The sequence below is a fragment of the Rattus norvegicus genome, chromosome 10 (genome assembly GCF_036323735.1).
Source record: "Rattus norvegicus strain BN/NHsdMcwi chromosome 10, GRCr8, whole genome shotgun sequence".
NCBI lineage: Eukaryota > Metazoa > Chordata > Mammalia > Rodentia > Muridae > Rattus > Rattus norvegicus.
In genome coordinates, this window is record NC_086028.1 from 21,980,091 (window position 1) to 22,007,938 (window position 27,848).

At 40.4% G+C, this 27,848-nt stretch overlaps 1 protein-coding gene, 1 long non-coding RNA gene and 1 pseudogene across 13 annotated transcripts in view; 1 reads left to right on the top strand and 2 right to left on the bottom strand.

Moving 5' to 3' along the window:
• The window catches only part of Tenm2 (teneurin transmembrane protein 2), a 1,136,292-nt gene that overhangs the window by 995,381 nt on the left and 113,063 nt on the right, over positions 1-27,848 (bottom strand). The window contains exon 1 of one of the 9 annotated variants that reach the window (XM_063268319.1): positions 21,113-21,247. The gene's annotated coding sequence lies outside the window, so the exon portion shown is untranslated. 9 annotated transcript variants of the gene reach the window in all.
• The window catches only part of LOC120095250 (uncharacterized), a 37,302-nt gene continuing 28,320 nt past the window's right edge, over positions 18,867-27,848 (top strand). Inside the window, exons 1-3 of one of the 4 annotated variants that reach the window (XR_005490626.2) lie at positions 18,886-19,207; positions 23,144-23,373; positions 25,413-25,700. This is a non-coding gene — a long non-coding RNA (uncharacterized LOC120095250). Of the gene's footprint in view, positions 19,208-21,704; positions 21,820-23,143; positions 23,374-25,412; positions 25,701-27,848 lie in introns of those variants that run through there. The other 3 variants (XR_010055588.1, XR_005490627.2, XR_010055589.1) reach the window with 3 other exon arrangements.
• The window catches only part of LOC108352072 (uncharacterized), a 2,585,468-nt pseudogene continuing 2,576,914 nt past the window's right edge, over positions 19,295-27,848 (bottom strand).

Sequence of the window (27,848 nt, forward strand, 5' to 3'; positions counted from 1 at the left end):
ACACACACACACAAACACACACACACATGTACACCCTGTTAAAACACTTGTGCACATAAAGATAAACAAATCTTTTAAAAACCTGAAATTAAAAATTGCACAAACCTGAAAACATATGAGCACTGACATTATAGCACATGTAAAACTTCATATCTGACCTCATGCAATCGTGCATAACCAGAACACTAACTTTCTAAAACTATTCTGCATAATTACCTCCAGGCTATGAGTTCATAGTAAGCACGTTCATATTGACACATGAATTTTATCCTCACCAATACTTCAAGGAATCTCATCATATCTCTCTCTCTCTCTCTCTCTCTCTCTCTCTCTCTCTCTCTCTCTCTCCTCTCTTTCTCTTCTCTCTCTCCTTTCTCTGTCTCTCTCTCTTCTCTCTCTCTCCTTTCTCTCTCTCTCTCCTCTCTTTCTCTTCTCTCTCTCCTTTCTCTGTCTCTGTCTCTGTCTCTCTCTCTTTCTCTTCTCTCTCTCCTTTCTCTGTCTCTCTCTCTTCTCTCTCTCCTTTCTCTCTCTCTCTCCTTTCTCTCTCTCTCCGCTCTCTCTCTTTCTCTGTCTCTCTCTCTTCCCTGTCTCTGTTTCTCTGTCTCTCTCTGTCTCTCTCTCTCTGTAGTTATAGATATATGTGTAACTATTAAAATTGGCGGACTAGGAAATCTGTAACTCAAGCATTTCCCGTTGTAAACCTTTGTTTACAGGCTACAGTTATTTCGCAGTAGGTAAGAGGACAAGAGGTTGAGAGTTCCTAAAGCATCACGATATCAGGTAAGCAAGACACAAAGGAAAAGGTTAATGGTTTATGACTAAAAACCATATTCATTCCGTGACCACCGAGAGCGGGATGAGGGCTATCTTTATGGAACTTTATTACTTTCTGCCATTACTCAACCTGACCTCTCTTTTTTATTGTCCTTTCCTCTGGCAGGCAGGATAGCCTCTGGACCTCAGGTGGTGGGATGTCAAATTCTGGCACTCCAACAAAATACAGTAAATCTTAAGAAAGGGAAAAAGGCCATTTTCCAATGGACAGAAATCGAATAAAAATATCGTTAACTACATGAATTCGGGAGTCAATAGAAGTTGTGGAAAAACAATGTTAGAGACTAAGGAAGATTTTTAAGCATTCTCTGAATGTATCTAAAATGCCAGAACAAAGCAGTTGCCTGCCGTAAGTGAGCAAGACATGGGCATGGTTAAGCGAGAGGCTAAGCGGAAGGACTACAGCTCTCAAGCTGTCCATACAAGCCTCCTAAGGAAGCCGATTATGTGTAACTTCCTTCTTAAGACTCTCCTACAAGCCAGACGCCGCATGTTGCTTTTCCTTCCAGCAGAAACTTATAGAAAATTGCCATCAAAATATCTGGGTCACTTAGAATAGGAGAATAAAACAAAATGGCTTCCAGAAGCGGAGGCAGGAAGTGTGTTCTACTATATGCGGTAGTGATATGGTGTGCTTTTTGGATACCAGAGGCAAGTGATGGAATGGATGATCTTGTTACACACAGATGAATTCAGATATGGCAAAGCACCCAGTGCCTATTCACTTGCCTTAATCTGTGTAATGTTACATCCATTTAAATAAGAGATCCTAACCGTACCCATACAATGAAATAAACAGATTTACGCTCCACTTCCTACGGTAATATACAGGTTCTCGGGGCCTACAGAAAGCATTGATTATGCTCATGTGGCTCTAGTGTTCTTTGGTGCATGTCTGAATTATTTATTTCATAGTGCTTCTCTTAAGTTAGTAGTTCAAATTTATGGGACCATTCAATTGCTCTCTCCCATGATGCGGTGCCTCAGAGAGTGTGTTTTACTCTGTATTTCTAAAGGCAGAGCCATCTACATTCAGCTTAAAATGGTTAAAGGTAGATATTAAGCAAGATCAGTTTGCCTTAGACAATCATAACTTTGCATGAAATAAATGTCCACCTGTTATGAATATTGGAAAGAAAAGAACATGTCTAAAAAGAACCAAAACCTTGCGGAGCAAACCCTGTCTATTGACTTCTGTGATTCTCCCTGACATATTGCCAATACCCCACACCCTTTTAATAGAATTCACATCTTCTGAGGAAGCTTATTACATATAACATTTCTTCCTTCTTAAAGGCAATAAAAGGAAAATAAGAGTTCTTCAGTGACTATTTATGGAACTCGCTACACATTAGAAGGTGCCTTCATGAACAATGTCTCATCTCATTGCAAGGAAAATACAGTACCAGGGAGACTGGGGAATTCAGTTTGCTCATTGAGAGACTTCATATGCAGCAAACATAGGCTCTGAACTCAATACCCAGCACTACAAAATTAAGACAAAAGGGAGAATACTAGTTGATGTTAGAGAAGTGTCTGGAAGAGAGAATCTTAACTGTGGCCTCAGGTCCCACCAAGTCTGCCTGCAAATCAGATCTCGGGGCTTCACATGCTTGGCAGATTGATTTGACCATGTTTCCATGCAAGTTTTTTGAATATTGGTTGCTTTGTCATTATTGCTTAAAGATTCTTTTGTGGCAAATAAAATCCAGATTGCTAACTCACTTTAACATCCCAAACTCTGATTCTGCTAGGTTTGTATTTCTTCAATATAACAGCTGGCAGGAACATGGTACAACTGCCCCCATCTACAGAAACTAACCCATCTCGGTCAGGCTTGGGGCTCACACCTGCAGACTTCTGAGCTTAGAACTCACAGTTTGTATAACAAACATCTTCAGTCCACAGAGAAGTTCCATCAATTCCTCATCAAGAACAGTCTGAATACATGCTGAAATTTAACAATGCAAGTCTTAGAGCCGAATAAAGTGGAAATCAATCTCATTGTCTGTAATCTGGGATTCCAAGGCTCCATTGGAAAGTAACAGAACGCTTTTCATATCAAAATCTAATAATTAAAAAACTTAAGCAAATTGCTTTTTATGTTTAGCATAAAACTCTCTTTTGTAAAACTTTATAATGGTAGCTTTCTTTCTCTCATGGTTCTGGGACACACTTCATTTTTCTTTACCTTTTATTTATTTTTATTTTAATGTGGTAGCAATTTCCTCAGGTCATGGTATGGTTAGCTATAGTAGCTGCCGGCTAAGTATTTCAAAGGTGAAGGGTTTAATGATTTTGATAGGGAAACACAGGAGAATATATATATATATATACATATATATATATATATATTCCAATAGAGCAAAACAAATTTTTTGTTAAAGTGAAAAGACTGGAAAGTACTGAATTTTGCTAGTATTTCATTGATAGAAGAGAGAGCACAACTTACGAATTGTTGGTTTATAAAGTATAAAACACTGTTCAATGGGTAAAACTTAGAATGATCTTCATCCCATGGTATGGATCTGGCTAATTTTTTATGGAATAAGAGACATGTTTGGCTTCAAGCATTGATTAGAACATTACCTCCTTTACACTGGATCTGAAATTACAACAGATCCTGGGAGTCTCCACACTAATATCTGGGAGCTTCTCGCTTCATGAAGTTTACCTCGTGAAGATGGCAGGTAGAGTAAACATGAAGATCTCAGGAGGGCACAGATGTGAAATATGAAAGATCGTTAGAAATATTTCTGAACTTTGGGGGGGGGTGATGACAAATTCAGTTAAGCCTAAGGATGCTGGAGTGCACGTGAAGAGGGCAGCAGGGGTGAGTAAGAACCCCTGGTATCAGGGCTTCTCCTTCCTGTATTTCTATTCCTCACAGCATGTCAATAATACGCTTCTTTTTAACAGGCCTTTGAAGATATATTAGACAGCCCAAGCATTTGAATTAAGATAGGGAGATTTCTCTAGACTGCTTTGGGTGCACTCCTACAGACAGTTAAAAGTAGAATCTTCTCTTGGATAGGAACAATAGACACGGTCTAAGAAAGATTAATAACTAGAACAGGTGTTGGAAAGTGAAGGCCTTGTAAGAATGGAAGATCTAAATGAATATGTCCGTGTCCATTTGTCTGACCCATGGGGACTTCAGTAACTTCAGTACTGTAGGCAAGGGAAACAAATAAAACATGATGGTCGAAATATGTGATAAGCATGGACTCAGATTCTTCTCTGCATTCCAGGAAGGAATGCAGGCTTTCTGAAACCTTGGTTTTGAAAGAAGCTTTTAGAGAGACAGGTGTAGCCATATTCACTCAAGGAATGTGGCCTTTCATATCCTAAATAAAGACTGGCAGTCCTGCTGGAGATTCCATTGAGGCCTTTTATATATTTGCAACTCCTCGAGTGGTTTCTGCTAGCCTTCTCCGGATTTCTGTGCATGTTTGATTTGAAGTTACTTTGGTGTTAACTCATCCCTGGTCTATCTTGCCTCAGGATATTTTTTCCACATAAGTCTTCTCATTCACTTGTGTCTTCTTATTCTAAAGTCATTGACATAGTTGTTCAGCTGTTAAACTTGTGTAGCCATACTACAAAACTTATAAAGCATGTGACATAAAGGATTGGGCAGTGGGGATATACAAACTATTCCCCCCCTCCCTTCCTAATACCATGTTATTAAATTCTTCAAAACTTGGCTGGATCTACTCATAAATGTGTTTATGACTAAGGTGCATCTTCAATATGGAAATAGGAATTAGAAAAAGGAAGAGGAAAAATATACTTAGTGAAAAGATTCCCTACATGATAGACTCTGAGTCAGGTATTTTGTATTATCACTTAATCTTGAAGGCAATGTAGTAGGACAAATATATTCTACCCATTCAGAATTGGGAAGACTGAGGTTACTAGATATAAGCAATAGGTAAAAGGCCAACAAGGACACAGTGGCAAAGTCAACATAGTCTTTCCTATTACTCCATTTCTCTTGAGGATCATTTGTAACTGTTGCATGAATTCTGTACCTAACACTCACCTGAAATGATATATAGGCAGAACAAAAAAAAAATCACTTCAAAGGACTTTGAATGAAAAGTCTTCAGGACTGTAATCTGAGGATGGTCAGTTCTCTCTGAGTGATTGTTCTTTTTATTCTGTTTAGTCCAGGATCCTCCAACAAGACCATCTGTTTCTAGTGGTGGTGTTGTATTCTATTCTGCCACTCAAGTAATGGTATTGAATGCTGAAAATGTGATCCCTCTGAGCATGCAATTAAGGTGGGCAAGCTATCCAAGATTCTTCTGAGGATGCTTTTGCATTCCTAACTACCTATATGGAGGCATGAATGTACTGGCGTCTGCTCAAGAAATCTTACCATGGTCTTATCTGGAGTACCTAACCTGTTGTCTCTTCTTTGGTCTGTTTTGTCGGTTGTGATGTCTCCTTAGAGTTAGTCTTCTCATTATCTCCTTTTTATTCTGAAAAGTTTTGAGCTTTCATTTCCATTAATCTCGTTGGGAAGTTATACTTATGTCTACTTTCTTTTGTGTCATATAATTTGCTCCACTGCTCTCTTCATTTCTCCTAGATTGGGCACATCATTCCATATTTTACCAGATTTTTTTTTCTGTTTAAGGCCTCATAATAAAATTTCAGGGGAATAATTCTTCTAGGGATGACAACTAAAGATCAAAGAGAATGAGATATGCTTTCTACTTTGCCGATCCTTTTCTCACTGTAAATATTAACATTTCCTGCTTATTACTTAAAAATGAAATGTTTCTGCTTTTTAGATTTTGAATTATCACATTCTTATAATGAACCCAATTTTACACCCCCCACCTTTTAGAGGTTTTAATTTCACATTATTTCATCTGCATGAGATTTTGCTTGCATGTATGTATGTGTTTCTATCATGTTTGCCTCGTGCCTATGAACCTATGATAAAAAGGATATTAGGTTTCCTGGAACAGGAGTTATAGGTGGATGTGGGTGCAGGAAACTGAACTCTCATTCTCTGATGGAGTTTCATATCAAGTGCTTTTAGGCACTGAGTTACTTTCCAAACTCATTTTCCTTCTATTTTCTATTCTCTCTCTGTCTCTCTGTTTCTGTCTCTGTCTCTCTGTCTTTCTCTTTCTACTCTCTTTCATTTCTCCTTTTTTTTTATTAACTTGAATGTTTCTTATATACATTTCGAGTGTTATTCCCTTTCCCGGTTTCCGGGCAAACATCCCCCTAATCCCCCCCCCTCCCCTTCTTTATGGGTATTCCCCTCCCCATCCTCCCCCCATTGCTGCCCTCCCCCCCCAGTCTAGTTCACTGGGGGTTCAGTCTTAGCAGGACCCAGGGCTTCCCCTTCCACTGGTGCTCTTACTAGGATATTCATTGCTACCTATGAGGTCAGAGTCCAGGGTCAGTCCATGTATAGTCTTTAGGTAGTGGCTTAGTCCCTGGAAGCTCTGGTTGCTTGGCATTGTTGTTCATAAGGGGTCTCGAGCTCCTTCAAGCTCTTCCAGTTCTTTCTCTGATTCCTTCAACGGGGGTCCCGTTCTCAGTTCAGTGAAGAAAAATAATTTCTCCACTATCTCTGTCTGTCTTCTTACCTTCTTGAGTATGTAAAGTTACTTTTCTCTTTTTAGATCACCAGGAAAAAAAAAAACTTCTACCAATTTGAAATATTTTGAAAATGTTAGGGAACCTGAAATCTTAAAAACCTTAAAAAGAGATTCATGATCATGGAGACCAAGAAAACAATGAGAAATATTTTCCTTTACTGCTATTATGATTGCCTGACATATTCAACCTAGTGCAGCTTTAATCAAAATTAGTCAACTCAGGTAGCAGCTCTATTCTTCCCTCTCTTTACATGCAAATGACTTTGCCTCCTTTTAACCCTACTCGATATGAAAGAAAACTACGAATTTCTGCAATAGTTCAAAGAAGAAAACATGTTTTCTCAACTAAGGAAGAAAAGGGAGTGGTTCATGCAAGTGTTTATCACTAAGAGCATGTGGCAAATTTCATGTGCTCTATGGAAGCAAGAAAGAGAACACTGCAGAGACAGACGGTCTTGTTAGGCCAAAAGATGCATTTGGAGATGTAAGACATACATTTGAGTCACACCAAGCACTTCTAAGTGCCTGGCAGGAGATAAATCAAGTCACTGCTCATAGAAATAAGAGTGGGACATGATAGTTTTTGATGATGAGGACCATGAACAGCAATGTATAGAATTCAGGGAAGTGGGATGGGAATCCCTGCTATTTCAAGAAGGGGCAAGGCATAATCTAGATTGTACTTTGGAAAAGTAGCTAGCAATCACCAGGGAAGGCTTCTGTCTGGTAGAACGAACATGTTGAAGTGTATCTGTACAGTTTCAAGGTTTGATATCTCCCCCTGCGCAAGGTGTGTGACATTTGATGAAATCCCTATCATCACTAGACTTCAAGTTCTTCTCCTATGAATTATGAAGATTAATACTTATTGTATAGGACTTGTCTTAGCACAAGTGCTGTAAATCAGAGCCTTGAAGAAGTACACATGTAGAAATGTTCATGAACATGACCCCATGGGAGACTAGTAGAGATATAATGGGAGAGAGAGGGCAAGCCAACCCAGACACTAAAAATGGGAGTGACCACCAAGGATATTCCTGTCAAGAGGCCGAGTTTAAGGATAGGCACAGAAAGTATAAATAATGCTGTTTACTCCAAATAAAAATAAAAATTTAAGTGAGAAGAGATATTGCTTTGTCCCATTGGGAACCAAATCACAAATGCAAGGCCAGTTTTAGGATGAGAAATTTTTATAAATGAATGTCACTTAAGTTCCTTCACTTCCCCTGAAACAAGGAGGAATCATGCAGAAATGTGGCTCCTTACTAAACAACGTACAGAGGATGTTGACTCGGTGTGCTTGAACAAGAGTAGTGGGCTTCAACAAAAGAAGACGTTACAAAGAACAGGTGTGAAATCCAACACAGTAAAGAGACCAGAACTTGGAACAAGTGACAGTGGAGAAGCAAAAGGAAGATAACAAAGAGAACTTAGGAACACTGAAGAAGGCCCACTGCTGAAGAGAGGTGAGAGAAAGTTTCCATAGAGCATCGAGGGAGGTTGTTCTGTGAGATTTCTCAGGAAACTTAGAACATTCACAACTTCATCTCTCATCTTCAGGGCGCGAGTGTGTGCGTGTATGCGTGTGTGTGTGTGTGTGTGTGTGTGTGTGTGTGTGTGTCTGTATGTGTGTGTGTGTGATGGAACTGGTTCTGTATGACACCGGGGGGCTCCTCTTTGCATTCCTAACAACTACTTGATGTGAAGTTAGCTATGTTGAGTTTAGGCCATTCCATTCCGTGGTGAGAAAAATGTTAAACTACTCCGACAACATGGTCTCTGGGCAGGAAGAAAGAGCCCAGATTTGATCAGTCATACACACTGTGGAGACTGAAGAGGACACTGCATCTGAGCTCAATTACATCAGCCAGCCAATCAGTTCTCTAAAGCACTGTGTATTATTCATAGTAAAAGTTAAAACAAAAAGGAAAATGGAGACTAATCATAAAAAAGCTTAATCATGAAAACAGAGCCCACACATCTCCAAACAAAGAGCCCTTGGAGCCAATCACAAGCTCTAGATGAGAGACATATAGTACAGTCATAAGCAGGCTGCAGCATCAGGGAAAAATCCTGAGTTAATCAGAAGCCATTCTTCCCATACAGTAAGCTGGTCCCCATTACAATCCACTGTGCTAATGACCATTACTCAAAATGACAACATCGTAACTAAAATCACCATTTGTTCAAGTTAATTTCTTAAAGATCTGTGATTTTCCTCCATTACATTTAATATTTATGAATCCTAACTCACTGGAACTTCACTATATTCAGGCTATTACCATTCGTTTTCGGGATGGAAAATGAAGGTCATTAGAGCTGGACTCTCTCTCTTTTCTCTTCTCCTTTACCTGGCCTCCTATCTTTAAAAGGCAATAGAATCCCAATCAGCTGCTTGTCCTACAATAACAACCTTACCTTGACTTGAATAGTACGTTCCTGGGCACGAACTTCAGCTCCCATTAGCTTTATGTGCCTCATAGAAACATTTTCTCGCTTTCAACAATAAATATTTCCCAACACATCTGGCAAGGGAGAGCATCCATTTTGCAGGAAAATCCTGATTTCACTGTGACTACTGTTGTAAGTGAAGGAAAAAAAAATACTCAAAGGAAATTGAAAACCACTGGCAAGGAGGAGATGAAGTTGGCAGGCAGGTTAACGGCATGCTCGGTACAACGTTCTGCACCGTTCCCTCATTCCTTCCTCTCTCCCTAGAATGCCTGGTTTGTTTCAGGTGTCCTCTGGGAAATGAATTCATGGTCTTGGAAGCCAGCATTGCTCTACTTTTACAGGGTACTTACGTTGCATAAATGAAATGGATCTAGGTTTCCATTGGTTTTATAATCAAGACAAAAAAAAAAAAACTTTACGAACCTTTAGATTCTGAAAAGGAAATTCATGCCCAATGACAGAAAGTATTTAAAATAAAATCGGTTAAGTTACATCACTAGGGTCACAGCTCTTCTTAGATCCCCCATGCACTCATTCAAATGCTGCGCCTAGCAGTGTTTAGGGCTAGGGTGTAATCCATAGTCAGTTGCACACGTTTAAGGAAGACTGTGATGTATAACTGCTACAAAAGACGATTCGTATGGGTCAAAGGCTTGGTCTGTGTCGTCTTCCGTACTGTCACTGCTTTTTAAAGAATCGCAGAGCATTTTCTTTTAGAAAGGAAGAACCCGTAAAGTTGCTATCGTCGCGTTTGAAAGTCCCTTGCCTAAGAGATGGAGAGAATGGAGGAGGACAGAAGAAAGGGAGGAAAAAGAGAGGGGACTAGAAATGGTGGCTGGAGGAGAATGGGAGAGGCTGGGGGAAGAGGAGAGAGAAAAGCACACACGGAGAAAAGCCGAAACTTAATAAATGGAGTGGTGACCCAAATAAGGACTGAGGGAAAAGCAAAAGGCTTTCCCCAGGATGAACTCATACAGGATGCTCTTAAATGCTGGCGGGGGTGGGGGGGTATTGAAAGGATCCCTCACTGGGAACAAATTCTCAGCATCACTGTTAAAAAATAAACAAGAAGACAAAAACCAAACAGACAAATGAAAAAAATCAACCAAACAGACAAATGTAATGTCAGTTTTATCTACAAATTAAATGGTTTGCCTCTGTGGAATTCGCATAAAAGGTAACTACACGGAGTATATTTTGTTTCACTCTTGGGGGTGAGGGATCATCATGGCCTTTTGCCTTATATCAGTCCATCTTCCACAGAGGTAGAGCGTCGTTGGGAGGAGGGAAATTGCGTAATCCAACCCTGTAAAGAAGTCTCATAAAGTGTCTCTCACTAGTCTAGGAGCACACACTTATTCGGTGCAGGTAGGAAGGAACAAAATAGAAACCTCAATCTAAATATAATTTATACATCATGGGCTGAGTAGGGAGAGGGCTCTTACTTAGCTATGTCTGAGGGGAAGAAAAAAAACCAGGTCTATTCATAACAGTTTAAGTCGTGGCTTAAGGATTTACTTCAGAACCAGCTGGGAAATACATCAAAGGGAAGCGGGAATTTCTTTCAGTAAGCTGACCTGAATCTACCTGTGCAGGCATCTTGAGCTGACTGTCCCAGAGTAGCATCCCTCTTGGTTTGTTTGCTGAGTTTCCTAGCACATTATTAATGGACAAAATCATTAGAGTAGTGTGTATGGCTTTGCAAGCAAGAATCTGCTTGGCTTCTTTGAGATTGGCTTAAGGCAAACCAGATGCATCCTGATTTGAATAGAGTCAATTTTGACATAATCAAACTACAATGCGTACATGCACGCTCACACTCTACATTTCTTTCTGACTAATGTTGCAAAAATCCATTCATGGCCAGTTGTCCTTGATAAACGGTCCTGTGTGCATAAGGCTGGTTCTCAGACCCTGAACTGGATGGAGTTCCAATAGGGAGAAGCTTATTCCCTTGCTGAAGGGATAGGCAAAATGAGAGAAAGGCCAGTGACTAAAGATTCACCCGGAACAGGAAAAGAATAACACATGGTGAAGAAAACGATGAGACACAGAAAGATGGCCAGCTCTAGCCCCAACTGCATTCCAGAAAACTGAAGAAACTCATGCCCATGAAGGCACAGGTAGAGAATTAGTAGAGAATAAGAAACATGGAATGAGAGGCCTTCAAAGGTGTCTGGCCTTGAAAGATCAGCAGATCACAGGATCAGTGGCCAAGATGTTTATCAAGGATGGGAGTCTTCCTTCCAGAGTGATCAGAATGCCATCTGCAAGAAGTTCTAAATCAAAGTAGCAGACAGCAGACTGATTGGAGCAAAAACATATTACTCTGCATGCAACTCCCAGTATTCACATATCTTTACGTTCACAGTCCCTTAAGCACGTAGCAACTCCATAAATTCATATTTATGTGATGCCATCAGCAGCATTGGTGCCAGGTTAGTCTTCTTTCTTTGTCCATAGGCAGAAAGCTTTACACAGCATGTGGCTGGGTCTCCTTTTCATATCCTCTAGTCACTCTCCCTCTAGTTGCAGCGCTACGATGGGAATGGAAGGGTTCTGACAGTTTCACTATACATCTTCTTATTCACAAAGACTTCTAATCTTGAAACTGGTTCTTTGTTTTAAATCAGGCATCTATTGATCATTCGTGAGATGGAGCTTGGCTCACCAGGGGCTGGGGTGGGGTATCCACCATGGAATTAGGACAGTTAAACACTGAAATCGATCCTCCCTTTTTTTTTTCTTTTGCGCTGCTGTTGCTGTAGCAAGCAGTTTCTCTAAGCTATTAATTTTATTATTAGCACACCTGGAGGCATTGCTTCCCTCGGGGAAAAGCAATTCAACTGTGTGTGCTACAAGACCAGTGGCGGATGATCAATGATACAGCTGGGACAGGAATGGGGTCTGATCCCTACCTATTTGAAATTTGGGAGTGATCTTTCTCGCAAAGCGAGGGACACAAACCAAGTAGGTTAGAGTCATCCCTTGAATGTTTCGAAGAAAATTTTGTTCTTATGTTTGCCTATCTTTAAAGAAAATATATCGTCACTACATGGGAGCCGATCACTTTTTCTCCCCAGCATGTCATGTCTACCAGAAAGAGAAGACAAAGGGCCACACTTAGATTATGGGGTGGAGACAAGCACTCCAAGATTAACCCTCCTTTCCACTGTGTTACCTTGACCCGAGTAATTCATTCCCATGAATTACATCCACGTGCATGTTCTCTTTGAAAACACAAATGAGCAATTTTAGAAGGCAGGATAGACGCATCTGGATATCTGGTGTCCTGTTTGAAATTAAATGCTCCAAAGCTGCTTGTATACTGTGCAAATGACAGAAAATAAGGCATGGATCTCCCGTTTATAGAAACATAGGCTCTGCCTTGTCCTACCTCTCCCCTAGACTCCTGTCCCCTGTGAAAGCTGCCTGACTGGCCCCTGTACAGTGAGGGCTAGAGTCAGTGGTGGACATGAAAATCAGTTTTAATTATCCTGAAAAATATCCATTTAAATGTAATTGTCCTCTCAGGCTCTTTCCAATTCTTCCTTTGTTTCCTTCCCTGCTGCTGCCCACTATTCCTCCTCCCTCAGTCTGTGTAAAAACACACCCAACCCATACAGACACGTATTTATACTTCGCACTCAAAGATGAGTTCAGCACATTGCATTTCCTGTCCATCTGTAAAGGAGAACATAGGAATAAGCTTTGTAGTCTCTAGACCTAGAGCTGTTACTGCAATCGTGTCCATGTTAAAACATGTCTGTTCCTGTTCCATGAGTAGTCCTGAATTAGGGTCAACTGAAGGGTGAAACACGGCTGACTTACTTTCCTGGTCTAACATGTGAATTTCTGTACTGACCAGGTAAACATGACTCTGGGCCCTTAGAACTAAACACCTTACCTTTCAAAGCCTGACCTATATTCTTTTAACAAATGTTGGTGGAATATACACTACCTGCCCGGGTCCACTTTAAGAATAAGTAGCAGAAATTAGAATGGTTCTCTCATATTTTCGGCAAGCCAAGCTAGAAGTGGTACAGTCTTTAGAGTGTGACAGATATGGGTTTAAGCCTCCATCTGGCCCGTTCTAGCTGTGTGTTTCTGCCAGGACCGTTCATCATTTTTAGCTGACACACGTTGACTTTTCCAAACACCACTGGTCAAAATGGGCCTAATAATGCCCATCTTTCCTACAATGGTTTAAAACTAACAATGACCTCATTCCTCTGTTATCTCCAGTTGGGGTCCCATTGACTCTGCAGCTAATCTTTGCATTTACATCCCCGCCGTTAACTGCCTCTCCATACATGTGCATCACATGATATACACATAGGAGTTGCTTGGGTTACAAGTTTGTGTGCATTAATGAACATTTTGCAGTCAAGACTTGGAGTTCTATTTCGATAAATCCTATGGGAAAGACAGGGCATGAATAAAAACTAGATGTCAGAGACAAGCAGGAGAAATCGGTCTAGATGTGGCAGATGCTGAAGATCATTAAATTTCAGCGACAAATTACATAACTCTTCATCATGCCACTTTACTTGGGCTATGTTTAAACTTCTTACAGTATATATCTTCTCATGGTAAAAAGTTGACGTCTAACATACGGGTGTACACATCAGAAAAATCCAAAACAAAGAGTTACACTCATTCTTTACTCAATCCAACTTCTTTTGTCTTAAAGAAACTTCTTAAGTTTAACATTGAAATACTAGATCTTTTATTAAATGACAGTGTGAAGAACATTTGCAGGTTATCAGTGGGTCCTAAAACTGATTTTTAATCAGTTCTTTTTCAGAACATACAATAATGTTTAAAGATAACTTTTACCTGCTAAGGTTTGTAACTTTTCATACTGCAAATTCCAAATGACCATCATGATTGAGATCATTTTGTACGCATAGTCTAAGACATTTTGTTCATTGCAGAGAAAAATGTTACTTTTTGATTCACATTTACTCCAGATTTATACAATGTGCATAGTATGTGTTCAATAAAAAACATGGCCTTACTTGTCTCACAGCTCAGTTCCTCCAGACCTCTTGGGGGTGACTGAGTACTAATTGGATACATTTATTTAAGCTACTAATGGTTGATAATGGCTTAATATGTCACTACCCTGAGATAAGACTCCAAAGTCTTCCCTTAAAATGTAAACATTAGTAGCTGGACATGGCTAATAAATCAAGAATGGGAACTGTGATTACAGGGTGATCTGGTAGGAGAACTTTTTGCTATTGAAGTTCTCTGTTATCCTAATTCACACATCTGCCAGCTGTTCCTGGTGTTAATTCTTCTATACTTACCTGAATTAGTAAACATGTATTATAAGTCAACATGGCCTAGTTGGTGCTCTCTACCAGAGTTAAACTCCTTAGGAACTCAGCAATGGGAGTAGAAAACAGTAGTTATGAGTATTTAGCAACCAACGGATCTCACTTGGCTTTATTAGTTAATAGATGTATAATTTAAAATGAAAGCCTTAAGCTTAGTGCTCCTTTTTGTAAAATGATGACAGAAATAACATCCATGTTTTAGGTATTTTGTGAAGATTAACGAGAAACTGCAAAGTCAGTGCTTATCACAGCTAACATTTTGAAGCACTGACTATTTTTATACCTTGTGTTGCAAATGTCAGTACCTCCTAAGGATAATGATCCTTGCTAAATTGGGTTTGTCCAGGGACCAAAAGTTGGAGTGTGTGACCTTCAAGAAATGTCCCCTGTTCTAACACCCTGTTCCTTCTTGCTTTCATTAATCCCTGACTCAAAACCCAGACTGCAGGAGAAGGGGAACAGTTTTCATAAAATTCACAGGTGCCTCCCATGGAAATCTCATCCAAATGTGTAATTCTGTAACTCTGCATGCTACCTTAATAGTCTACAGTTCCAGTAATAAAGATAGGTTAATTTTGCATTAGATGAGCTTTAATGCACATTCAGAAATCAGAAACTAGCATATGTGTTCATTAGTGGAAATCTCGCCTAAAGTGGGTCATGTTAGAATGAGAAAATTCAGACTTAGAGAAGAGAGAAGGCGTTTTGTTTCCTTCCATTTGTGTCCCCTTCCATTATTCACAACCAGATGAATGGGCATGAAACAAATCAGTTGGATGCTTTCTACTGCACCCCCAAACCATGACGGTTTGAGACATTGCTCAGGAAGTGATTTTCTCATGACACAGACATCCTGTGTCTGGATTGAGCAAAGGTACATGGGTAGGAGGGTTATGTCTTCTTATTGATGAGTGCGGTGTTTAGCCCGACCTTCCAATTTGTTTTAACATCAGTAATGTATCATTTGACGACAAGTGTCTTATCCAGAGATAGCATGGGAAGAATCAGGGCTCCAAATATGATGATGAAACTCTAGTTGGCTTGAGATCCAGCTTTGCCTGTTATTGTGGGAAAATCGAGCCAAGTGTGAGATGCTTAGTTTCCTCGTAGAAGAAGAATAAAAGTATTAATTGCTATGCCAATGACATGTCTCTGTGAAGCAGGGTGCTCCATGCCCATCACATGGGTTCTAAGTCAATGTGTAACCTGTGAAGCTCCCTGAAGAACACTGTGAACATAGGAAACACTCAGGTGACGGGATTTGTCAGCATCACTGGTGGCAAGTTCACTGCCACCACTGTCATTAAAAGCTGACAACAGGACTAAGAAGTATTTTAGCGGACCTTGAATTCAACAACACCTCAGGCTGAATTAGTACAGGGTTCAAATGTGCCCTATTTTCATCTGATAAATGCGGTGTTGGAAAGAGCCTTCCTAGGCTGTGTACAGAACAGAAAATTCTCAAGGTCCATTTAGAGAAAGCTGAAACCCCTTTTTAAAAAGTGATCTTTTTTTTGCCTAAGTTTCATGGGGGAGTCCCAGTTACACTTCTACTTAACGGTCTCAGGGACTACATATCTACTGTGATTTCCCAAGGGCACAGCCCAAGAATGTACCCCAAGCTGTCGGTGACAGTAATGCCTGCCTCCCTGACCACAGAACTGGAGTACTGGTTTTTAATGAATTTAAAACAAACAGGAACTGGCAGTAACATGATAACTCTTTTGAACAAGATATATTCAGTTCTTTCCCATATTCCCTCTTCTCAACCCTTCCCATATCAGCTGCCTTTCCCTTCAAGAAGAAAGTATTTAGTGCATCTGTCTGTGCTGCGGGGCCAACACAGATGCAAATACAGATATGTTCCATCACAGATATCAAACTCTTGCCCAGAAGGCTAAACAGACCCACACGTGCTGTTGATTTATTTGCTACAGATCTATGCAGATATCTATGCCCCGTACTAAATTCCCACTCCTTTTTCAACATCTCGCATTGTTTTCTACAAAAAGTATCATCTTTCACCCTTTACCAATGGTTCTCCATTTATATTTGTATTTATATACCCCTGAGAAGCAGGAGTCCCCTTTTCTCTATTACGTCTCAACAAAAGGTGAGTTTTCAAACCACACTGAATGTAGCCACAGCCATCAGAAGAGAATAGGGTTCCATTTTTATTATTCTATGTCAATTGAAGGAGCTCCTTGAATACAGTGGGTTTTCAGACTGTGTTGTGCCAGCCCCTGGGAGAATTGCTCTCTCTCTTTTCATGTGTGTCTGATAGGCATAGCTATTGGGAGTTCTGTTATCCTCCCTAGATCCCCCTTTCTCTACAGGTAGAGGGAGTGGAGATTTGAGAGTAGAAAATTACATCTGTGTCTGCGTATGTTTTACCAACATTGACCTAATGGTAAGCAGCCTGGAGTTGACTGAGTTGAATAGTTCTTGTAGCCACAACATATTTATACATAACAGCATCATCTAACATATAATGTCAGTGCTAGTAGTTGATAATGAATTTCAACTAAGAGTAAGCTTCTCTTTCAGTTGCTGGAAGCTATGAGTGGCAATTAGAATTGCATTTAATGGCCACCCAGAATGCAGCAGGATTGCCTTTCCCTCCCTTGCTACAAGGTCACAACACTTGTATATGAGAGAATGAGAATTCATGCATCTTTCTCTAAGTTTCTCATTTTATCTACGTCTTTGATATATTATACACATTCCATGACCGATGGCCTATCTGGTCCATTGGAAGCTTATTTCAAGTCCTTGAAATACGTAGATAACTAGTGTCATGGCACTTCCTTCAAATGCAGCATAGACCTCATCATCCTCTCTTCTACATCTCCATCACACCCTGCTTCATGGGTCCCATGTGAATGCTAACTCCATACCCCACTAGCAAAGAGATTACTTTTAACAAAATGACAAAAGAATTAACACAGTGTTGTACGGATAGCTCACTAGCAGGGAGAGAACTAACCAGGCATGTGGATAAGAAAGAAGAATCTTAGTGGCTACTTCATATGCTTGTGGAAGTCCATCATGCCTGTTCAGTTCCTATGGAAAAAGAAGTGGGATACTGAGCAAGGCATTCTGGGAATGAACTAAAAATGCCATTTTTAAACGATCAATCAATCAAGGAATGCCATTCACAAAATACTATGTGTAATTTTTGTGAATCACATGTGTATATGCACATTGACACACACAATTAACCTTTTAGACATTTTTTATTCAGTCAGAAGATTTTGTTTAGATTCTCAGCTACTGTGGCTTCATATTTTTTCCCTCCAATTTATCTGTTAATAATTTATTTTCCTAAGTGGCATGAACATGTATTTAAATTTCCTTTTTCCCCCCCACAAAGGATAAAACCAGGTCTCTCAGCACTGTTAATTCATGCAGCACCTTGCTCTGACAGCAAAATAAAGACAATAGATGAGGAAAATATTTATCAATTACACAACAAACACTAGAGTAATGCAAGCATATTTACAGAATAATGTAATAATGGAAACAAATAAAAAAATGAAGCAGCAGATAGTTGAAGAGACTTAAGTTCATGAAAAATAGTTAAGCTCCCTACCAAAACAGAGAGACAGACAGACAGACAGACACACACACACATACACACACACATTGACACACACACTGACACACACACAGACACACACACACATACACTGACACACACAGGCACACACATATACACATACATATATACACACATACACGCACACACATACATACACATACATGCACACATACACACACATACGCACACAAATATATATATACACACATATACACACATACATGCACACACACATACACAAACACACACTGTAATCCGCTTGAATAATTAGCAATTCTCAAGCAAGGAAAGTCTTCAGAACAACATGAGCTGGTGAAACAGGCCCTTTCAAAGAGTGCTGCTGACAGCATAAAATATACAGAAAAGGAAAACGGAGTGTATCTTGAAAATATTTATAGCTATTTGACCTAGAAATCGTATTATAGTTCCCTTGTTCCTTCTTTCCCTGATGTCCTCAGAAAGCTGGGGTAAAATAATAAGAGGAAAAGGAAAAGAAAAATCACCTGGCTAAATCTTCAGCGTACAGTTTACAGGGAGCCTGGAAGACTTTGGGCCAACAGTGTCCAGCTAAAAACAGATTCAAATTTGACTCTGTGGCAAGGGTTTGCACAGACTCTTACCACAGACAAAAGCCTTGTCGTGGCCCTCCTCGTGGCCCTCCTCCCAATTCCATTTCCCTGCAATAACGAAACACAAAAGAGAAAATGGAGGGTTTTTTTGGGAGGGGTGGGGTGGGGGGAAGGAACTACAGTTCTCAGGATCGAACCTAGTACTTTTGTAAAAACTATTTCCTCTGTCCCGACCTCCTCTTGCCCCTTGTAACTTCACATGCTCCACAGTCAGACCCCCGCCTCAAAAGTAAAGAGAAATGCTGAGGAAGTAGCTTCTTGGTAAAATGCTTGCCCAGCATGTGAGACACTAGAGGTTCATGGTCCAGCATTTCAAAGTGAGATAAAAAGTGATTTCCCCTCTTCGACACCTTTATGCCGTAAGTTAAGAATCCTCGTGATGGAGCTTGCGCAGTAGATCAGTGGCTTCCTGGCTTCGGCGTCCCTCTCGCTTCTAAGGGCGCACTTGTTGCAGGGCTGTACTTTAAGGAGAGTTTTTTGTTTTTAATGTTATAACTGTCTGAATCTATGCCCTAGCCTATCACTGTTTAATAGAGATAATTCAGTTTAACTAGCCAAAAAGGAATAAACCAAAGCTTTTCTACGACGCTTAATAAAAGACTGCAGAGTCAGCCTGCTCGGAGGTTAAGGATAGTGCGTTAGCAAAGGGTGCCGAAGTGGAATTTTCCGAGACTGTTTCGAATATTTTTCTTTCTAATCCAGACTTTTGCCACAACGGTATGTTTCAAATCCCAGTATAAATAATGTATACCAAGCAAACAAACTATGTCACTTATGAAAAGTAATATATCAAGGTACAGAATATAGCTTGATTGATTACGATTGATTGATTGATTGATTGATTGATTGATGGAGACAGAGTCTTACTCTTTAGCCCAAGGATAATATGGAATTCGGTATGATCTCTAGATGTCATTCCTCCTGGCTCAGTTGACCAGATGCTCTCAGTAGCAACGCGGAATGCATGCCTACCTGGGTATTAGCCTTTAACGCTGAAAAACATTTAAAAATGCATATGGTCTCAAACAGATAACTGTTACTTAAACTTCGGTATTTACATAAAACAGGAATAATGTGTAACTATTCATATTAACAGTACATTTTTAATTTTGGAATATGCAAATTGTAACATTAACTTTCTAAAATGCTACAAATTCCAAAGTAATAAATTATGCCCTCCATTTTATTTCTGTGGATTTGTGTGTGCATGTGTGTGTGTGTGTGTGTGTGTGTGTGTGTGAGTGCGTGCGTGCATGTCCTGCAACTTCTATCTCCAGTTACTCTACCCGTCTCTCATTTCTTACTCGTGTTTCTGGGGTGCAGAGACAGTGGTTCCAGCAAACATTCTGGAAATGTCAATCCCTGTGTCCAGGAAGATAAACACAGCATAACAGAAAAACTGGGAAACATGGGAAGAAATAGAGGATGTGTGGTGGTACATAGTCACCATCCAGTATATGGGCATCAAGGGACAAAGATCAGAGTTCAAAGCCAGATTTTGGTCACTGGGTCACTTACAGTTAATTTGCTGCACAAAACGAATGTAACAAGCACGAAGTAGCCAAGGAAAGCAAACCCGAATATCATAAGAAAACATGCCATGGGTTCACACTGGATGGTAAAGTACCATGGGCATTCTTGAATGTTTTGTTTCTGACTCCCGGATTTCCAACTGTATATTATTTCTACGGTTTTTGAAATCAAACACACATCAGAAAAGGTGCCGAGTGGGTTGGAGCTCCGCTCACGGCGCTGCCTGAGATGCCTTGTGGCTGTGCTAAAACATTTGCATCGGAAACAATTGTTTCAAGGCACACAGAAATGGCCACATTCCTTGTCAAAAATTAAAAACCTTGTCAAACCTTTCCTTTGTGGCATAAACAGCTCGTTGTCAAAAGTGAGCTGTTTGCAAAAGCGACATAAAGAAGGGAAAATAAATGGTCTCTTTCCCTTTTATATGGAGTGAAGGGTTTCCTACAATTTTAGCAGTCATTAAGATTTACTAATGAATACTTGAGATGGAGTCTAAAAAAAGGAAATATAAAGTTAAGTGGCTCGTTTGGTGTTTTGAGAGGTAAAATATTAAGAGGGAAAGAGAGCGTCAGCCCATCCATCAAAAAAAAAAAAAAAAAAAAAAAAACAGAACTGGAAAAGTCAGACAGCCCTATCCAGTCATGGCCCGGTTGCACACCAACACCAGTCCAGCCTACCTGTTAATAGGTGAGAACCTATTTTCCTCTCCATGCCCATTTAATCACAGGGCTGTTTGAGCACTGACTGCCAATTATCCTGAATTATGTGACATATAGCGGGCTTGTGATCTGGGCTATAGTGCATTAGGGACCCAGCGGAGACCACCATGTTGATTTGACAAGGTTCTTAGAGCTAGGATGCATAAATTAACTCCGTTGAACCATTCTGATGAAGGAAAGTTTGAAGCCAAGCTTCCGAAGACGGCAGATTAGTGACTAATCAGGGCTAACACCTGGTTTCCATAACACCCTAATAACAACTCCTCACGCTGCTGTAACAAAACACAACAGCCTCTGCCACCGGAGAAGGGTGAGAGAGCCTCCCAGCTTACGGCTTGGGGCGTTTCATTCGCCGCGGAATGCAACTCACCTGCTCCTGGAAAATGAGAACAGTACTTTGTGACTTTGTAATGGGATGGAAGGTGGAGCCGGTGGCGAATTCAAAACAACGAGGTTCCCAGAGCAGATGGACTGAGAAATCTGCTGTGACGACTTCAGCTCAATTTACCAGTGCTGTAAAGAGAAGGAGGCACGGGGAGGGCGAGAGATTGGAAGAGGCCCAAGTAAAAGAGCCCTTAGCATGATGGCTATGTAACTGCCTTGACCTATAGGCTCAGAGCAAACAGGGCCAAATCTGTCTGAGATTCACACACCCCACACTAGCAGGGTTGAAAGTACAGGGATTTTTTTATTATTATTTTTTTTGATATTCGTATGAATCCAAGACAGCCAGATGTCTAATGAAAGCACTAGCTAATATTTCACAATACACTTGGTCTTGCTATGTCTGACCACAGATAAGAGACAATGTTCTTTTAGCCACTGTCCTGGAAGTCAGGGGAACCAGCCCTTTGAAGATCAGTCCTGTACTCCATGGACCACGCCCTTGGCCAGCATGTACAGAATGTCACAACACTCATTATGATCTCCTGTGTTAAAGCAGAAAGCATGTAAATCGTTAAGAGTTGCTTCTCGTTGACCCGAGGAGATGTAGGCTGGAGTGGTATACTGACAACTTCTGAATGGGGGCATAAATGAATCACGGTGGCTCCCTCAGGATGGCTTCCAGACAAAGCGGTAACTCTGCCCCAGCCTTGCTTCTGCATCTGACACAGAAAACTAGTCTAATGACAACTAAGTTGTCTGCGGGTCTGGCTGGAGGAAGGAGGTGTTAATCAGATTGCCACCAAACACACCCATGACCACATCAGCCCACCCCTACCACCACAGCCAGTATTTGGTAACAGAAAACATGTCCTGTGCTCTCTTGCAAACCTTCAGAGCTGATCCTATGCACCAGAATGAAAGTGTCAGTCATCCTTCCTGGAATCCAGAGCTTTTGCTCTGTAACTGCGTCTCTATCTTTTGAGGGTGGCTCCCTGATTGGGGTATGAGTCCTTCTCATACCTCTGATTGATTGAGTTACTCACACGGGGCACATCACCAAGCCCCACATTCCACTCATCCGCTGCTGAAGACCTGTGCTTTTCTGCAGGGACCGACAGAGAAGCCAACTGCTGGTTGTTCCAGGGGTTCATTCCATATTTGGGCTCCCAAAGGGAAATCTGCTAAACTCCTCTAGGCATGCTTTAATACCGACCCATTTTCACGCCTCCATTTGTTCCCACACCTGCCTTTTTCTGTGCCTCAGAAGCTCTATCCAAGGGGAGACCGGAGAAGAGCGGGAACCTCTGAATACATTATACATTAAAGGTTTGCTTTACCCCTTTCCAATTTTTCTCCTCCAAGTTCAAATTTAAGCCCACCTCTGAAGGTCTGAACTACCTTCTTCACACACAGCATAACCCAGGCTATAAAGTCCATTTTCAGATCTGACTGACATCTTCTTTTCATTGTTTTATTTTATTTTCCCTCTCCGTTGAAATATTTTTAGTATTATTCAATGGGGTAGAGATTCCTCTTCAAAGAGACCCTCAAAGCGAAATTCAGGAGGGACAAAAGTAAATCTTTAAAAGGATCGCTTGAACTTGTAATCATAAAAGCCACACTCTGGGCCATTTGCTGAATGCCACTCTGTTGTATGTTTTATCTTCTTACCCCAAATTATAAATGCTCTACAACAGAAAGCAGAGAAAGGCCGCACATCCTCAATGTTCTGCTGGAAAGAGGAAAAAAAAATCCCCCTGCCACAACCAAAGGGACCTGCGGATATTCAGAGGGGGTGGTGTGGCTTCAGTGGGAATAGCAGGTAGCAGTTTTGTGTGTACAAAGCTTAGGGAGGGCACAGATGTTGGGGATAACAAAACCGTTGAATCTGTAGCAAGAGGGGCTTTGTCTCCTGCACTGTCAAAGACCCGCAGCAGGTTTCTAAGGGCCATGAAAAGAGGAGGGAGGGCTGTGGTTTATCTGAAAAACATGTCTTTTTTTTTTTTTTTTGTAGGAAATTGTACCAAACAAACAATCTTTCAAAGATGAAGGATCATCTAGCTTACTCCTTGCGACCGCATGGTTCTATAGGACACGCTGTTTAATACTAAATAGAATCGATGGGGATCTCCTGGAAGACCTTGAAGAGTAAGACAGTGGTCCCTTGCAGGTCGCAGGTGATTGGGAGACCGTGATGGATATAAAGCTCTCACAACAGGAAAGTGCAAGTGTGTACAAGCAAAGGTATGAATTATGCATGTGGTTTCAGGAATTTTCATTCCAGGTAAGGGTCACTGTACTATGTGTGCATGTGTGTGTGTGTATGTGTTTGTACACGCGTGTATGTATGTGTGTATGTGTGCATGTGTGTGGGCACATGTGTGTGTGTGTGCGTGCGCGTGTGTGTTGTAATGCACCTTGGTCATTTGTAAAATCACACCAACACATTACAAGCCCTGACTTTACTTGATTCTCTGTAGAGATGGGGGACTACTCATGTGTCCGATGTGTTACAGTGAGGACAAATAGTGAGACCCAGCTTTATTTCCCCTTTTTGCTAAGCTTGAGGTCTTTAGGCAAATAGAGCAAGACAGGCAGACAGACAAATATTTATTCCAGGAATTGATTCAAAAGGTTATGATGACTACAAAACCCCAGCACCCACTTTCTGCAGGCTGTAGAGATGCAAAAGCCACTGGTGTAATGGCGTACAATTTAGTTTAAGTCCAATGTCTGAGCAACTCTGTGGTGATGGGAATAGGTGTTGGTATTAGTCCTTAGTCCCAGAGACCAAAATATTGGAAACCCTGGGCTCTGAAGTCTGAGGATTGGAAAAAATGAACACAAGTGCTCAAGAAAACAGGTCAGTTTCACCCTTCTGTGTCCTCTGTCCTGGCTGAGCCCTCAGTCTGGCTGAGGTCCCTTACCATGCTAGTCAGAGTGAATTCCTACCAAGGCAGCTGGCTCAAACCTTAATCAATTTCTCAACACAGTCACCTAGAGTCACTCACCGCCTCTTTGGTACCCCATAGCCCAGTCAACTTGCCAAATCAACAATGATGAGAAAAGAGAAAGAAAGAAAGAAAGAAAGAAAGAAAGAAAGAAAGGAAGGAAGGAAGGAAGGAAGGAAGGAAGGAAGAAAGAAAGAAAGAAAGAAAGACCATCAAAAACAAAACCTACATACCACAAGTAAGACAAAGCCAAGCAACCACTGAAAACAAGAAAATCCACTAACTCAGGAGTAAGAGAAGTGGGGAGTTAGTAAAGGAAACTATGTTGCCATCCTCAATTTATGCCCTTGTAAGAGAGTCTCCAAACAGGAGTTCAGTATATGTTTCTTAGAGAAACAGTTTCAATAACAGGGCTCAAGGACTTAAGTTATGAGATGCCCAGAAAAGTGACTATTCTGTGGGTGCTGAGGACATAACACACACATTTTTAAATACTCATTTTTATTATTTTTAATTATGTTTATGTGGAGGTGGGTATGTACGTTCTGACCCCACACAGGTCTGAAACATGGTTCTGGAGTTAAAGTTGGTTATGAGGCACCCAACAGAGTACTGGGAATGGTACTGAATGTGAGAGCTCTACAAGAAAAAAAAAACAAGCTTTTACCTGCTCTCCATGTTTAGACTCTTAATTATTCAAACCATGTAAATGCTCAGAAGGACCCAATTAACCTATACCTTGCTGTACATTGACCCACTAACCCAGAATCAAACGATATGCTCTATATTCTGTTTAAAGTGCTAAAACTTCATTCATTCAACTGTCCCAAGGCAATCGGTAGTGCAGATGCTATGCTGAACTAGTGGCTATGGCCCCTAGTAAATCAAGCAGTATGCAAATAATTTCAAATATTGATCTCTAAGTATGGCTGTGTCACTCCATATGGGGGGAAATAAGAAAACTCTCTGGCATGAGGGAAGGGAAATATAAACGCTGCTGTCTATAACTACATTTTATCTTGTTGGCTTGGGAGAAAAATATCTCCATTTAATAGCTGGCATGCTGTTAGTATAGTGACATCCTACTTGCATGTTGCAGAATACTAACATTTGTTTAATGGTAACTCGTGTGCTTAGCATGTGCTTAGTTTCCTTTTGTGTGTATGTCCACCCGATCCTCTCAACCAACAGAAAGAAAAATCTTTTCCCATGGATGAGTTCAGAAAGCCAAGATTAGGGAAAATTAATTGATGGGTACTGTGTATTATTTCGTAGAAAACAAAAGGAATCCCAAGTCTGAATGTTCAATCTTAACGCTCTACTCCTTTAAAGTGACTCCGGCCCAACTGAATCCAGCCATTTGCAGAAATCATTGAAAATCCACTTAAGAGCTGTGAAACGGATTCTGTCTTTCGTCAGAGGATACCAACAGTATGGATCCATAAGGAGGCCAGACTTAACTTTTCTGGGTGTGTTGGTTGTAAGATCAAGAGAGGATGCATGGAACGTAAACCTAAGCGCTTAGACTGCTCCAAATTCATGGCAAGTACTATGGTACTTTAAAGGCTTCAACCCAGGAATTTTCTTTGTCCCTCTCATTAAAAGCAAAATTTATCACCATCTCTATGTTTACACACAACTTTTAAATGATGTTTTCAGTATTCCATGCACCTTCAGCTACAGCCTATGTGCTAAGAACATGCTTGTGCTGTATCTAACAAGCTGTAGCTATAGGGAACATGTGCACTTCTTTTCTCCACAGGACCACAAACACGGAAAAGAGACCCCTATTGTGAGGGACAGCTGGGTGGACATAGCCTCCTATTGCAGACTCTTTGCTTCCTGATTAAAATATGTTCTGAGCTGAAAAAAAATAATCATGCTTTTGCTGTCTTCAAAGACTATGTCAAAACATAAATTAATATAATTCTGTAAAAAAAATCAAGTAATTTTCCATTCTGAGTAAATTTTGGGTAAATAGATTAAGTGGTCAAATTGGATGTAAAAATAATGTATCTTTAACTATTAGGACTTCAAACGGATGTGCACTCCTGGGCAAAATAACGTTCAGTGAGTGCCATCCCGTCTAGTAAGTCAAAAAGCAAATTACAGAATCACTTTTAGTGAATAACGATAAATACATAGCTAACAATTAATTTGCTATACGCAATGTAGCAAATTAATTATATTAGTATATTTCCATTTCTGAGATTCCTATCTGAAATCCACTTTAAATGTCTGTAAGTGGTCATTTTATTATTTTATGGTCCAGGGGGTTTGTGTTGCTGATATTTCAAGTTAGTTGCTTGGATGTGAGCCACTTTCACATAAAATACACGTTACAGAAGCAGAGAGCAGGGAGGTAGCAGAAAACATCCTTAATATAATCTTGTTGAGCTGTTGTTTGTCAGAAGAGGGAAGAATGAAGACTATCTACAAAAGGAAAACGAACAGCTGTGCTCATACATAACAAGAAACCCAAATATGACACCTCTATTAAATAAATATTTACCGAGCCTCAAACATTGGCTAACTACGGGTTATCACACCAAAAAGCCGAAGAGTGGCCTCATAAATCATCAAAATCAAGGAAAATATTGCATCTATCATTTAATTGACAATAAATCATGTTCAACACCATGTTGCTAAGGCACTATACCCAAACAGTATGTTACTAAGACAGTAACTTTCATCTAAATATTTGTTTTACTAACAAGTACTGTGAACCAGGAAATGAAGGGAAATGGCTTCCTAAAATCTGTATCTTGAATTGTGATTAAAAATAAGAACCAGTGTAAAGTTCTATGACACTCAACACACGTTTGAACAGACTCTTTGCTGAATGTGCCCTGACCCAGTAGTTGTAATTCTGCATTTGTATGTGAGGATGGGCAGAAGGTGTCCTACACTGCAACCCATCCCAAGGAGTAAAACTAATGCTAGTTCTTCATGGTTAGTTTGTGGGACAGAGGGAGAAAGAGTCCACCGAGGAGCTGGGCAGCACGAGCGACTGTAGAAGCAGGGGTATACGTGGTCAGTGCTCTTCTAGGGTTTGAATACAATCTTAGTGCTTTAAGATTGTCTGGAAATGTTTAAAATATATTTCTGTCACTGACACATGACTACTCTTTGATCTCCTAGAGTAATTTGGAAATCAAAATAGCATGAAGCAACTCTATATTTTTTCTTTTGTGGTAGTAGCTACTTAGTATAGTAGAGGAAGAGTGGAATCAGAACATAGATAGTGGAAATGTTGCGCAGGGGAAACTTGTGTACGTGTAGAAAAACCCGTTACTCACTCACCTCCCATAAATGCTCGATATTAGACGACGCCTACTGAGCATGGCTATAATTCTCACACTCATTTGAAACAGGTGAATATGGCATTCTAGTCCAGCCTGGGCTATGCTAACAGATCCAATCTCAGAAAAATGAATTCATTTAGCTGAGAAGAAAGGTAAAATCTAAAAGGCAAATGCCAGATTGGAACTTGTGGAGTCAATATTAGGAATTTCCTAGTTTTAAAAAAATAATAAGGTACACAAAACGCTTAGGAACTACATTAGAATATTTTCCAAAGGTATGCTCTCAAGAGGACAGTACGTCTGATCCTGCTTTGCTATACTGTAGGGGAAACGGCAAAAAATAAAAAACGTCAGACCTTTCGAAATAAAATGCATCATGGATAGAAGGGTGCTTCAGGAAGTAACGAAAGTCCTTCCGGAGCGTAAGAAACATTTTGTGACATTTAGTGGAAGCAGTAGAATG